General features: G+C 41.9%; 1 protein-coding gene and 1 long non-coding RNA gene across 2 annotated transcripts in view; one reads left to right on the top strand and one right to left on the bottom strand.

Annotated features, from left to right (window-relative positions):
• Positions 1-15570, bottom strand: part of LARGE1 (LARGE xylosyl- and glucuronyltransferase 1) — a 548933-nt gene that overhangs the window by 133369 nt on the left and 399994 nt on the right. The gene's annotated exons all lie outside the window — the stretch shown is intronic.
• Positions 1-15570, top strand: part of LOC147578924 (uncharacterized) — a 29286-nt gene that overhangs the window by 3391 nt on the left and 10325 nt on the right. The window contains exon 3 of the long non-coding RNA XR_015253345.1: positions 14026-14079. This is a non-coding gene — a long non-coding RNA (uncharacterized LOC147578924). The remainder of the gene's footprint in view (positions 1-14025; positions 14080-15570) is intronic.

The following is a 15570-nucleotide window of genomic DNA, read 5'->3' as shown; positions in this document are numbered from 1 at the left end:
GGCTCTGTGCTGACAACTCAGAGCCTGGAGCCTGATTCAGCTTCTGTCTCTGTCTCTGTCTCTGTCTCTGTCTCTGTGCCTCCCTGCTCACAGTCTGTCTCTTTCTCAAAAATAAATAAACATTTAAAAAAAAAAAAAGGACACAAGCTCATGGAAAGGAGAGGCTAATGGAGAAGACCAAGGCAGAATGCTGAGCCCCATAATGCTTTGCTGTTGAACAAAGGAGAAAGAAGCCAGAAAAGGAATCTCCCCTGAATAATAGCAGAAGGGAGGGCAACTGTCTGTCACCCGTCAATGGGGACTCTAAAGGTAGGGATTCTGCCATCTCCATCTAAAATTTGCAATGAAGCAGTCTTGACTCCCAAACCCAGACTCACCCTCCCCCGCTTCATTACACCTGCCATCACCTTTCATTCACAAGATGCTGTCTATGGTGAGAGTTGTAACTGGTTTCCTTAGCATTAGTGGTGAGAAACCAAGGTCTCTGTACTTCTCTCCCCAGCTTCAGATTGAAGTGCCTGATATACATGCCTTGTGATACATGTCCTTCCGGGAGGGAAATCAGTTGCCACTCTTCTTCCCTGAAACAATGTGCCAAAGCAGCCCACTGGGGCAGGAAAGCTGAGCTCAAAATCACATTTCTCTCTGTCGATAACCTGAGGACAAGTGCTCACAGAAGAAAACTGTCTCGTGTTTAGAAAAGCCCCCCCACCCCCCCACCCCCGCCCCGTGTCTAAGGAAACTCCTGCATCAAGGATGAGGCTTTTTTATTAAAAAAAAAAAAAAAAAAAACAAGAAAAAATATGAACAAACCCATTCCAGCATCATGGCATAGGATATCAAAGTGGCAAGGGCCTGGGGAATATTTTGGACCACACTTTCCATCTGAATGATAAAGAAATGTTAGCAGGTGCCCTTGTCCTTCCCCTGTGCGGTCTCTGCTGCCTGCACAGAACATGAATTAAGCATCTGCTATTTTCCAGACACTGGGCTAAAAAAAGAGTAGACACTTTAGTAGGTGCCATGATGCTTAGCATTTTATAATCTATTGTGCAAAAGTGAGTATAGATACTCCAAGATAAACAACAGAGGTATCATATCCTATGGTGTCTGAAGAACAACCACCAGGGGTTGCCTGGGAAAGCTCTGAGGGTGTCTTGAACTGAGCCCTGGAGGGAACAATTAACATTACTTAGTCCCTGTTAGGCACTGTGCTAGAGGTTACTTAATCCTGTGACCAACCCTGCAAGGTTAGCGTTGTTCCCATTTACAGGTAAGGCTCAGAGGTAAAATGGGACTAGCCTGATTCTGCACAGGCTAATGATGGAGCTGGGATCCGAGTGTGACCTGAAGCCTAGGTGTCATTCTTCTGGGATGAAGATGAAAAGAGAAGGAAAGGGGGTTAAAAAAGTTTCCTACGGGTGCCTGGATGGCTCAGTTGGTTAAGCGTCCGACTTTGGCTCAGGTCATGATCTCACAGTTCGTGGGTTCGAGCCCCGCGCTGCACTCTGTGCTGACAGCTCAGAGCCTGGAGCCTGCTTCCGATTCTTGTTTCCCTCTCTCTGCCCCTTCCCTGCCCGTGCACTGTATGTCTGTCTGTCTCTCCAAAATAAATAAACATTAAAAACATTAAAAAAAAGTTTTCTATATTGAAGAAATGTGAGAGATGGCATACGAGAGTGATCAGATTCTCAGAACTTATGCATGGAGGATTTATGAATTTTGCACAAGCCACCTGTGTTTTGGGGCATTTCACTGCATAATTAAAACTCCATCAGCAGGTACCCAAGTGCAGGAAAAGAGCTGAGTCGCATTGTCCACACAATGCACAAGTATTGGGCACTAGCTCTGACTATGGGTGACAGACCCATAGACAAGACAGGGTCCTCCCCCTCAGAAAGGCCACGGACTCATCAAGGAGACAAAGCACGTGACCAAATACATGGCCTGACACGTGTAAGAGAGACATGCTAAACAGCAGACTTCAAAAGGGCATTAGAACAGCTTATCAATACCAGGTCCTAATGTGGTTAAAAATATTACACTTGGAACAACTTAGTAATCATCTACTCTAACCTTGTCATGGCATCACTGATGGAACCGAGTTACAGCAAGAGGAAACGGGATTCTCAAGATTACACAGCTGTGTAGCGACCAGAACCCTCGAGTCTTAACAAAACGGTGCTTCTCAGCTGTTCAGGATCAGCGTGGGAAGGAAGGCTGCTGATACCAACAGCTGGCGTGGACCCTGGCTTCCTGGGGCCCTTACACACACTCTTCTCACGCCACACCTGCAGGAGCTGAACAGCAGACACGCCACATAAACCACGGGGTTCTGCTCGCAGTCTCGAAGCCTGCTGGTTGCTGTCCCCCTCAGAGAGAGTCCTCTCTTAGCAAGCCAAGGGCAACACACCTGTAATAGTCAGCTAATGGTCTTCTTTGGCATGGTATTAAGTCGCCAATAACAAAACGCAAGACCTTGCTTTTCAACAGTTTTGATATCCTTTTTGATGCAGACTATAAATGGAGGCTTGCAAGTTCAGTGTAGAAAATAATTTGGTCTGGTGAAGTCACTGGGCAGTGGTGGGAGAGAGCCAGACAGGGGATGCATGTATGTGTATGTAGATAAGCACATAATTCTGAACAAGGAGCCAGCATTCTAATCTAGATCTGCTCAGCCAGCCAGCCAGCCAGCCATCCACCCATTCAATTCATCCAGCATTCATTTATTAAGTGCCGATTATGTGCCAGGCACTGTTCTGGGCTCTGAGTCGTAAACAACAACAACAAAGCCAAAAACCTTAAGGTCCTGTCTCGTTGGCACATCCGTTCCAGTGGGAGAGCCAGGCCACAGACAGATCCACAGTAAAATGCCAAGTGGGGCTAAGAGACATGGGGACAGCACAGTAGAGGAGGGGGTCCAGACTGATGGCGGCAGCGGGAATGGGAGCCTACCAGAGAAGACAGGGGGTTGGAAAAGCATAGCTGAGGTGACATTTGAGGAGAAAGAAACTCTCCCTCGGCTCAGAGCAAAAGTAAGAAGAAAAAGCGGCAGACGAATGGGGAGCCTATAGCACCGAGGCGTCCAGGAAAGGAACCAGGGGCAGCTGCAGTCTGTCTGTCTGTCCCAGGTGAGCTGGCTGCATGAAAGAGCTTTTGTCGAGGCTCAATCTAGAAAAGGTCACTGATTTAGTAGCAAGTGGCAGGTAAAAAAATCTGCCTGGATGGAATGTGTTCCTTACTTAGAGCTCAAGGCTGCTGGAGAATAGGTCAGAAGGCACGAGGCTGCATGCTGTATGTTGGAAATACATTTCAGAGCCATCGAAGGAGGGAAATGATGCCCATCTTGGCCAGAGAAAGAGAAGCGCATAGAAACAACACATTCCCTGAGCCCAGAAGTTGAGAAGTGTACGTGGATCCCAGGGAAGATGCCGACAGCTTTCCCATCCTCTTTTCGTAGTCAAAATTAGGACATTTCAATTCATTTCGGCTTTAACTTACAAAACAGTCATTTCTTTTGCTGTCAGAATTTAGCCCTGCATGATTTGCCATTGAGGTCCTGCCAAAGGCCTGGGAGAGAGGAGTCACAGTGATGGATGACTGGTTAAGGGCCGGTGGGGGGATTGCAGAATGCTGCATGACAGGGCCACACTGCCTGGGGCCTGTACTAAACTCCCATGTCTGGCCTCCAATTTTCCCCAAAGGACACTGAACAAAGAGCTCTACAAAACTCTCCATTGCATTTATTGCAAGGATGTTACTGAGGACACCGTCCACTGTAGATTGAGTCCCCTCAAAATAAACAATTATATACTCTTTTGGAGCAAGAATCCTTCAAATGACCGAGTAGACCTTTTTACTTTGGCAGCCTGGAAGCTCAGAGCTCAACTTTAAAAACATCACAGGATACAATGAACCTTGTACATAACTTATTGTGTAAGTTGCTTGAAACCCTTTGTAGGATAAAGTGGGCTATAAATGAGTGATAAACAAAACAGAATGTTTGTGCAAACATAGAGCCTGTTAGGTGTTTAACTTTGTTTAAACTTCTTACTATGGTTCTCACTATGGTTTGTTAGACACGAATCTTTGCAAAGTGTTTCCCATTTTCCATTTTCTAGTAGTGGCCAAAGACAAGCTGACTTCTTTGTCACCATGTAAGGTTTGGAGCTCCCTTAGAAGGAAGACTTTGAGATGTTGTCCTTTCACTGACTTGCTAACTTGGACAGCTACATATGCTCAGTCCAGTCTCCCAGGAAGTAGCACAAATTACCCCACTCCAGAGGTTAGAGTTTATAAAGCTTCAACCGATGTGTAGAGTCAAGCACAGTCAAGGACAGCCGAGTTCACCCGTTTCACCGAGGGGCCCGGTCCTTTCCATTAACCTTGATCTGGAGCACATCTGACCAGCAGCTTGCGGCCAGTCCATCCTCATTCTGTCTCTGCATCTGTCAGGCTGTCCGTCTCTCCTGGATCCTGGTTTTTACATGGATTCTGGCTAAACTCCACGGAAGTGACCTGGTTCTGACCTCCAGTTCCTATTTCTCTTTCACTTCCTGTAGCTTCTGTTGGATGTTTGGGTTTTCTCAGTTTTCTCAGAAACCTGAGAAATGGGAAAACTACTCATTTTATCCTTTTCCTGCTGCATTTTGAACATACATCAGAGGCTCTCTCTGTTGAGCTACATTTAATCACTGCGCTGAATTAGGTACCTGGGAGGACACGAAGGGATGAGATTCCAAGAATAAGAGCCCCTTGGGGCGCCCGGGTGGCTCAGCCGGTTAAGCGTCCAACTTTTGGGCTCAGGTCAGGATCTCACGGTTCATGAATTCGAGCTCCACGTCAGGCTCTGTGCTGACAGCTCAGAGCCTGGAGCCTGCTTCGGATTCTGGGTCTCCCTCTCTTTCTGTCCCCCCCCCCCCCGGCTCATGCTGTCTCACTCCTTCAAAAATAAATAGACATTAAAAAAAATTAAAAAAAAAAAAAAAAAAAGAAAAACAAGAATAAGGGCCCCTACTCTGGGTCATGTTATCACAAGGCACTGCAAGGAGAGAGGAGCCCAGAACCGTCCTGCCCCAGTCACTGCCACACTGAAGAGAGCTCTGGTCCGGATTTCACACACGAGGTCTGTGAGCTATATATCCTGTCATCACCACACTAACGAGAGCTGTGTCAGTCATACACTGCTATGTATATGCCAACAGTTATGTAGTTACGTGCCACTGTCCAAGGAGCAACTGCCCCATGAATCTGTTGACTCGATTTGTTTGGCATGTGCTGTTGACTGGGTATTTGTGTGCCCCTCAAGTTCTTATGTTGAAACCTAATCACCAGTGGGGATGGTACTTGAAGGTGGGGCCCTTAGGAGGTGATCTCTGGGGTGATTCCTCACCCCATCAGCCATGTGAGGACACAGAAAGGAGATGGCCAACTATGAACCAGGAGGGAGTCCCACACCAGACACCAAAATTGTTGATGCCTTGATCTTGGACTTCCCAGTCTCCAAAACAGTAAGGAATAAGCGTGCCATGCAGTGTATGCAATTCTGTTAGAACAGCCCAAATGGATGAAGACACCAGACCAGGTAGAACTCTCAAATACCACTAATGTGTTTGATTGAAGGTCTATCACCTTTCTTTTGTTCCTGGGTCTGCAAGGGGAGGGAATAGATTACAGTACATCGAGGGCCTCCTGCCCATCCTTCCTGTTTCCCCAGGAATGTGTTACATGGACTGGTGCATAGGGCACGCAGAACAAAGTCTACTGAGTTCTTCAAGATGTTTCCACTTTCCCGTCTCTGCCCATTGGGCCATGGGTGAACCAAGAATGAGTTGTGGTTGCTCCAAAACCTGTGTAGGCCTGTTGTTATTGTTGCAATTAAGTATGCTAAGTCAACATTATGTAAATTGATTAATTAGGAGTGTGAGAAGAGCTGTTTCTCTGAAAACTAAATTGGATTCTTGAGAAAGATCTGATGATGGCAGTGAGTAGCTGAACAACGGCTATTGTATTAGAGAACTCAGAAAGGCAGTAAACATTGGGCTGGATTCTGCATTCCCGGGCTTGGAGAGTGTCTTTGATGCTACGTCTAACTGAAATTGGAAATGACATTACAAGCGTAGGCTATATTAAAAAATGCCAAATAAGGATAATCAGTGGACTCTAAATCAGAAACAAAGCTGTGACTTCAAAACACCTGCATTTACAGCCATGGTTCATCTGTACGTTTTCTCCCCATATTATGGCCATCTTTGTGATACCTGAGCAATTATCATAGGCAGTCTCAGAAACAAGCATCACGAGGGGCGCCTGGTGGCTCAGTCGGTTAAGTGGCCGACTTCGGCTCAGGTCATGATCTCGCGGTCTGTGGGTTTGAGCCCCGGGTCGGGCTCTGTGCTGACAGCTCAGAGCCTGGAGCCTGCTTCTGATCCTGTGTCTCCCTCTCTCTCTGCCCCTCCGCCGCTCTCATTTTGTCTCACTCTGTCTCTCAAAAATAAATAAATGTAAAAAAAAAGAAAAAGAAAAAGAAACAAGCATCACGAGAGTTCTAGGCCAGGCCCAATTGTTCCGAGACCTGGGCATCCACTTTTGTGAAATATTTCCACAAAATAATCCCAAAGGTCCATCTGAGTTCTGACACTAGGATTCTGTGGCTGTCAATTAGCTCATAGCTGCTTAAGACCTAAGCACATCCATCAATCCATCTGTACTGAAAAGTCTCCCATACGATCTAAGGACTCTGACCTACCTTATTATAATCAGTGCTCCCCACCTTGGGTACTTTTATTCTTCCTTAGAGACAGGAAGATTTGGGACATATTGTCTTCATAGTTTTCAAACACACAGTTCTTGGTTTGCCTGTGACTTCTAAATGTATTCCTAATCAAAGTGTGGAAAACTCTTAAACATCTTATAAAGTCCTTTGTGCGGCTTCTGCGCTTGACGTTTTCCATTTCAATTAACTCTGTATTAAGGTGTCATTGGATGAAAGGCATCAGAGAAACAGAGGAACCTGTTATAAGCGCAACCTTTTAGCCCCCGGGAGATTCTAATTCCGTTCCACTTATGCAATTTTTGACTGCTGCTGACCCGGTAACTTAGGGGCAAGCTTCCTCATCATGAATCATTTTAAAGAGCTTGTACATGTGGGCAGCTGTGGCTCTGAGCTAACAGAACTCAACATGCTGTCCACTCACCTTTTGTAGATTTGGAATAATGTGCCAGGTGAGAATGAAGCCAAAGGGGGCCGCAGAGAAAGATACAGACGAGGAACAGGAGCAAACCTGCAGTCTGGGAAATTCTGTGGCCATCAACAAAGCTAGGCACTAAGGCAAAGTGAGTCAACTTTGTCTTCCACTAACAGTCACTTGTACACATCACTTAAGATTTAAGGACGAGTATGTGGAAGAACATACTGAATCACAACCAGAATTTTTATTCTTTAATTCGATACACATTTAGTGGACATCTAGGACAGGTCATGGATTATTATTAAGTAAAAGAATGAATGAGATAGAACTGCTGACTTCAGACACACTGCAAATAAATACAGGAGACGTTTATGTGCATGAGAGACACAAGAGAGTATCCACTGTGCCCCAGTGGAACCTAAGTAAACTCCCATGGAAATACTGCAATGCACTAATTCTTTGCAACTGAGAGAGCCGGGGAGGTGGTATTTGTGCTGGGTCTTAAAGGATGAATAAGATTTTGGTGGGCAGATTAAAAGTAGAAGGGCCATTTCAGGCTGAGGCAAGACCCCAAGCGTAACAATCACATAGAGCCCAGCATGGGGAAGGGAAGGCTGCATACGTATCAAAGACACCATCATCTTTGTTTCCAGTCCCAGCTGAGCCACTGGCCACTTGTGTGTCCTTTCAAATTCCTTTTATTCTCTGGGCTTTAGTTTGTTCTCTGCAAAATGGGGCTGATAAAACCCACTTAGGTACTATAAAGACTAGAGATAATATAGGTAAAGTATCTATACCTACACTGATGTTGTTTAATAAATGAATTGTGGTTTTTACTGTTATTACTTAGAACTAAATCTGGGCAAGTGGACTGGGGTCAGCGTGGACACAGAAATCTGGTCTTGACTTAGATGCTGAAGTGAGTGGGCATCAAATTTGCTAAACAGGAAAAGAATATGAAACTAATCCTTGTCCTATTTATGCCTTAGGGATTTTAGGAACCATAATAACAACAGCAAAAGTAACAAACAGAAGTGTCCATAAGACAATTAGTATAGGGCATTTAAAATACACTGTTTCATTTAAGTTTTCCAATAACCCTAGAAGATAGATATTGTTACCTTCCATTTAACAGAAATGGAAACCGAGGCTTAGAAAAACTGAAATCCTTTGCCTGCGGACATGCTACTAATAAGCTGTGCAGTTGGATTCAAACCCAGGTCCTTCCTGAGTCCAGATATGCAAGCCTCGTGAACTGTTCAGGAATTCCTTTCAATGTGAATCTAGGGGTGTGGTCCATTGTGAAGACTTTTTCAGGTTACTGAAGAGTACAACCAAACTCCCCTGACACCACAGGGTTTGATACAGCTTGGGGTCCTGCCAGAAATGGACCCGACATCCTGAGGGCTGTCTCCTGTCCAGAATCCTCCTGGCTCAGCCAGTGTAGCTGAAATTCTCTGACTTTTCAGCACCTGACAGCTCGGACAGCCCACGCCATACTCTCAGTAGGACCAGAGAACAACGCAGGTGGGTTTCTACTCTGTAGGCTGGAACGCTGGTGGCTAAGCCCATGCAATGGGCAGACACGTGGACGGCATTAGGAAGTTTGAGAACCTCATGCCACAAGGTCGGCCACCTCACACGGTCTTGCTACACACACAGTGAGAAGATGGCTGCCACCTTGCGGACATTCCCTGGGGGCCTTCGATACATGGAGCGATGCTGATGTTGGATGCATACCTATGGTAAAGCTAACTGCAGCAGAGGATGAGAGGGAAGGTTTAAAAGGGGTGAAAAGCAATTTCCTCCTCTGTAAAGCCTTCCCCAACTTCATGGGCCAAATTTAGCTCTCCTGCTGCACTTCCATTGCTCCTGGACCATGTCCTCATTATAATAATTATCTCTTAGTATCAGCGGGCATCACGATCCTCTGAGGAGGCTTTTTAAAAGTACATGCACTTGGCTCCCCATCTCAGGAGATTCTAATTTGCCAAGTTTGGGTTTTGGACAGGGAATTAGTATTTTTAAAGAACCCCTCCCCCAACCCCGAGCATTAGTATTTGACGGTATGGAGGATAATATATCCTGAAAAACAAACCAAAAATCTTGGTAGAAACCTAAAAATGCTGGATTAGTAATAATGATGATGATGATGATGTGGGGGGGGGGGGTGTAAAAAAGGAAAAAAAGGAATAGACAAGAACATAAGGATAATCTTCAGAGTCAATAAAGGAATTGATAAGAAAGCACAAATCCAGAGAGGTAAGCAAGCTGAAAGCAATACATGAGCTGGGGAACCTGCCTCCATGAGCATCATTAAGCACTGGTTTTAATAAGCCAAACACAGGAAGAGACACAGACTAGGACTGTAGGACTATGCAAAAGCAGGCTGGGCAACAAAGACTAAAGCCAGGAATCCACCCTGCCCTCCACAACCCCTGGAGAAGTCAGGGCCCTGGTCAGTGAAGCCAGCCCTGCAGAGGGAGAGAGAAGGGACATTTGCCTGTCCTGGCTCCAAGTCTGGGTGAAAGACAGTGACAAAGAGGTCTCTACTGAGAGTTCTTAACTCCAGGCCTATCCGCAGGTATTTGGGGGCCAGAATTCATAGCTGTCTTTTTGGTTTGAAACCACTGTGAACACAAATCCTCCCTGGAGGCATGTATTTTAAAACCTGGCATCAAAGAGTTCTCATAGATAAATCTCCAACTCTCTTGCTGCCCCCCCCCCCGACACACACATATACACACAGTTGCAAAATCTATCAAAAAACAAACCCTGCAGAAGTCAAAATGAATTCAACCCCAAAAGACTGACTATTGAAAACATTACATAAGAACATAACACAGACCCACAGACTAAGAAGTAACAGGGAATGGGTGGTGGTTTAAAAACATCCCCAAATTCTTTCACGCTCCTTCCATGAAAAGGTAGAGTCTAATCCTCTGCCCATTGAATGATTCATTCGATACCAACCTGCCTCACACTGTTTGCTCACTTTGAGAGAACCCAGTCTCCATGAGACAAGGACACTTGAGAGGCCTCCATGAAGGGTCAATAAAGCCCCCAGCCTACATCAGGCACCAACCTGCCAGCTATGTGAGTGTAACTTGAAAGTCAATTACACAGCCTCTTCAATAAATGGTGCTGGGAAAACTGGATAACCACATGCAGAATGAAATCAGACCCCTATCTTACACCACTCATAAAAATTAACTCAAAATGGATTAAGGACGTATACATAAAAATTGAAACTGTAAAATTCCTAAGAGAAAATATATAGAAAAAAAAGCTCTTCACTTTGGCAATGACTTTTTTGGATATGACACCAAAAACACAACCAATAAAAGCAAAAATTAAATGAGTGGGACTGTATCAAACTAAAAAGCTCTGTATAGCAAAAGAAACAACAAAATGAAAAGGCAACTGATGAAATGGGAAAGATATTTGCTTAACCGACTGAGCCACCCAGGCACCCCATGAAAGATATTTGCAAATCACATATCTGACAAGGAGTTAATATCCAAAATATATAAGGAACTCATACATCTCAACAGCAAAACAACAATCTGATTAAAAAATGGGCAGAGGACCTGGAAAGATGTTTTTCCCAAAGAAGACATACAAGTAGCCAACAGGTACATGAAAAAGTATAGCCATCACTAATTATCAAGGGAATGCCTATCAAACTACAGTGAGATGTCACTTCACCCCTGTTGGAGTGGCTGTCATCAAAAGGACAAGAGGTAACCTGTACTGGCAAGGATGTAGAGACAAGGGAACCCTTGCGCACTGTTGATGGGAAAGTCAACTGGCATAGCTATTAGGGAAAATGGTATGGAAAAATTAAATACAAAACTACTATATAACCCAGCAACTCCACTTCTGGGTATATATCCAAAGGAAATGAAAACAAGATCTCAAAGACACATCTGCACTCCCATGCAGCATTCATTATTCACCCTGGCACTATTCACAATAGCCAAGACGTGGAAACAACCTAAGTGTGACCAGACAAATAAAGAACATGTGGTATATAGAGTGGAATATTATTCAGCCATAAAAAGAGGGAGATCTTGCCATTTGAGACAACTTGGATGGACCTTGAGGACATTATGCTAAATGGCATAAGACAGAGAAAGACAAATACTATATGGTATCACTTATATCGGGAAATCTGAAAAAGCTCATAGGAAGTGTAACGGTGGTTACCAAGGGCTGAGGGTGGCAGTGAGAGGGGTGGGGAAATGTTGGTCAAAGGGTATAAACTTCTAGTAATAAGATGAATTAGTTCTGGGGATCTAATATGTAGCAGGGCGAATATAGTTAGTAAGACTGTATTACATACTTGAAAGTTGATGTCAAATGTTCTCATCACAAAGACTGGGACATGATGGTAATCATTTTGCAATGTACAATGTATCAAATCAAATCAAATCAAATCAAAAATACATTGTATACCTTAAACTTACATAATCTTATAAGTCAAATCCATCTCAATAAAGCTGAAAAAATAACTGAAACAAAAACAAAATACCAACACCATAACACAATAAAATATTTTGTGTGTAAAAAAAGGGGAGAAGATCAATTATCAAACCAAGATGACATATGCCTACAACAGCATGAGTCCCCAAATGAGAAATTCCCAGCTAAGCCCTTCCTGAATTTCTAACAGAAATCATAAGACATAAGTGACTTGTTTTAAGTCACTAAAGTTGATTTTAATTTGGTATGGATGAATAGGTAACTATCCATACTATAAAAAGTATGATAAAAGAACATGAAAGCTGTCAAAAATGACCAGGCATATTTGAAAAGAAACCAAGAAAAGGAAGTGGAAATGAAAAGTGACTGACAGCTGACTTATCAACAGAAACAATGTAAGCCTTTAGAGAGTGGAAGAATTTCTTCAGCGTGCCAAAAGAAAATCATTATCACCTAGACTGGTGGAAACAGTGAAAACATCCTTTAGGATGGCAAAATAAAGACATTTTTTCAGAGGATCAGGAACAAATTTGACTAGGAGCAGACATTCATTAAAGGAAATTTAAAAATATACATTATAGGGAGGAGGAAAATGATCCTAGAAGGAAAGTCTGAAATGTGGGAAAGAATAGAGAGAAAAAAGCAAATTTATAAAGTTTTAAAAACATAGCAACTGAAAATCAACAATGCTACCTAATGAAATTAGAAGAAAAGTGAAATATGGCACAAAAACAGACACTCAGATCAATGGAACAGAATAGAGAACCCAGAAGTGGACCCACAAACGTATGGCCAACTAATCTTTGACAAAGCAGGAAAGAATGTCCAATGGAATAAAGACAGTCTCTTCAGCAAGTGGTGCTGGGAAAACTGGACAGCGACATGCAGAAGAATGAACCTGGACTACTTTCTTACTCTATCCACAAAAAGAAACTCAAAATGGATGGAAGGCCTAAACATAAGACAGGAAGCCATCAAAATCCTAGAGGAGGAAGCAGGCAAAAACCTCTCTGATCTGGAGGACATTATGCTAAGTGAAATTAGTCAGTCAGAGAAAGACAAATATCATAGGACTTCACTCAAATGAGGACTTTAAGACACAGAACAGATGAACATAAGGGAAGGGAAGCAAAAATAATATAACAACAGGGAGGGGGACAAAACAGAAGAGACTCATAAATATGGAGAACAAACAGAGGGTTACTGGAGGGGTTGTGGGAGGGGAGGATGAGCTAAATGGGTAAGGGGCATTAAGGAATCTACTCCTGAAATCATTGTTGCACTATATGCTAACTAACTTGGATGTAAATTCAAAAAATAAAATTTTAAAAAAAGAAGAAAAGTGAAACAACCTAACGTACTTTAAACAACAAGCATGTAATTCAAGAGGAGGTGATTATAGACAGCATTCTAAAGTTCTCATGGGTTATTTTTAGGAGAGGGAAAATATTGATTTTAGACTTCAAGTTAAATATTCATGTTAAGATTCCTAGATTCCTCAACCTAACAGAGGTTAAAATCCAAAGAAGATCAGAAAGGAGAAATGAGGGAACCTAAGAAGTGGGACCAGTAGGAGGCACAAAATCAAATGGCAGAAGTAACAACCACCATATGAATAACAGAAATTTGGATAAATAGACCCATACCTTCTGGGTGAAGGATTTTTATACAAAAAATTTTTTTAAATCCAGCTACATGTCATTTAAAAAGGAAAAAAAAATCTAAAAGGCAAATATGAAATACATCTATTAATATACCAAAAAAAGACATCACTAGAGGTAGTCTTTACATTATGAAAACACTGAAGTCTATTGATAAATTATTAGGATCAGTAAAAGTCTATCAATAAATTATTAGGATCAGTAAGAGTTTAGTAGATTTCTGCATATAGTGTCCATATACAAAAGTTAATTGTCTTTTCATATATGGACAATAAGTTAAAAATACACTAAAATATCATTTGCAATGGAAAAAAATACATCAGATACCCAGAAATGCATCTACAGAATATGTGTAAGACTTTTATGGGGAACACTATAAAGTGTTATTGGAAGATATTAAACAACAAACCAAAAGAATAACAAATCATGTTTATAGATTAAAAAAAAAACCCTCATTATCATCAAGATAACAATTCCTGTCAAACTGATTTACGGATATTGACTTGATAAAATTCCAATCAAAATCCCAATGTTTATGAGTGTGTGTACACATGCACGGGACCTGAGAAATTTATTCTTACACATATTTAAGAATAGGCAAGACTCTGATAATTCACTAAGGTATAAACACCTATACATACTGTATTTTTGTTATAGTTCAATTTTAAAAAGCTTTTTTTTTTTTAAAGGGAAAGAATAGGTGAGGAGACCACCACTACCAGCTACCAAGACCTATTATAAAGGTATAGTAACATAATGTGGTACTGATACAGGGATGCGCAAATAGTCTATGCATATGCAGGAATGTGATCTATGACAGATAAATGGGAGAAAGTTGATTTGGAAAACTATCTTGGAACAAATGTTTATAAAAAATAAACAAACTTTATACTTTATATAAATCAATCTCATATGAAGTTAAATATGAAAAACTCTTTAACAAACTAAAAAAAAATTAGAATAAAATGTGGAGAATATTTTCATGACCTCAGGGTACGGGTTATTTTCTTAAACCAAATACAAAAGCATGCAAACCATAAAGGAAAAGTCCGATAAATTCAACTGTGCTCTAATGTCAGTGTATCAATGGACACAATAAAAAAAATTAGAAAGACATGAAATAAACTGAGAGATGATTTTGCAGCATATAGAATTTGCAAAGGCTTAGTATCTAGAACATATAAAGAGTGGTTACAAATCAATAAGGAAAAGATGAGCAACTCAATGGAAAAATGGGCAAAGACATGAATATTTCTAGAATAGAAAATCCAACCAGTCAATAAACACATTAACAATGTTCAACCTCATTAGTAATAGAAAAATGCAAATTAATGCATCAGTGACATATCATTTTTCACACAGTAGACTGGCAAAGATTTTAAAAAGTAAGACAACAAGGAGTAATTACCAGTGTAGATGGGTAGCCATAGGAACCCTTAATCACTACAGTGGGAGTATAAACTGTAACAACTACTTTGGAAAACCACTGGCAATCAGTAATCAAGTTGAATATATACATATTCTATGACCCACCTCTATGTGTAACCCCTCAGGAAAACCTCAGGAGGTATGCACCCTAAAATATATATAAATAATATTCATACAAGTATTGTTGGGAATAGCCAAAACTGTGGCAAAAGAAGGGATACACTGTGACTTAGGCATACAGAGCAGTGAAAACAGAATGAACTCAAGTTACATGTTGCAATGTTGATGCAGCCCACTAATAAGACATGAGCAAAAGAAGGAAGTTACAAAAGTATATAGGCAGAATGCTTCCATTTTTAAAAAATGAAAAGAGGCAGAATAAATAACACAGTATTTGAGAATGTGGATTGTTAAACTACAAAGAAGAGCCAGGAGGTGATAAAACATACTGGATTCTGGATTTAACTCTGGGCAAAGAGTACATAGGGCTTCAAAGGGTTTGGTGAAGATTTATTTCTTGAGCTAGATGGTGGATACATGGATGTTGGATTTATTCTTCTTTAAGCAGAATGTAAATATCAAATGTATTCCTTTCCGTGTAGAGCATGTCTCATATATTTTAAGTACATAAGAACAAAAATGACAACAGTTGCTACAAAACAAATAAAGCTGTTGGAGGCAGGGGGACAAGGGGTAAATAAACAGCCCAGGGGATTCTGCCAAGCGCCTCCAGTTGTGTGCCAGTGGGTCCTGTTGTTCTAAGTGTTTATTTGCACATCTGTCTTCCTGTTACAACCGTGAACCTG

The sequence above is a fragment of the Puma concolor genome, chromosome B4 (assembly GCF_028749965.1).
Source record: "Puma concolor isolate L17-30 chromosome B4, mPumCon1.1.hap2, whole genome shotgun sequence".
Taxonomy (NCBI): Eukaryota; Metazoa; Chordata; class Mammalia; order Carnivora; family Felidae; genus Puma; species Puma concolor.
Note: the sequence above shows the minus strand (reverse complement) of the source record. Positions and strands in the feature narration are given on the sequence as shown.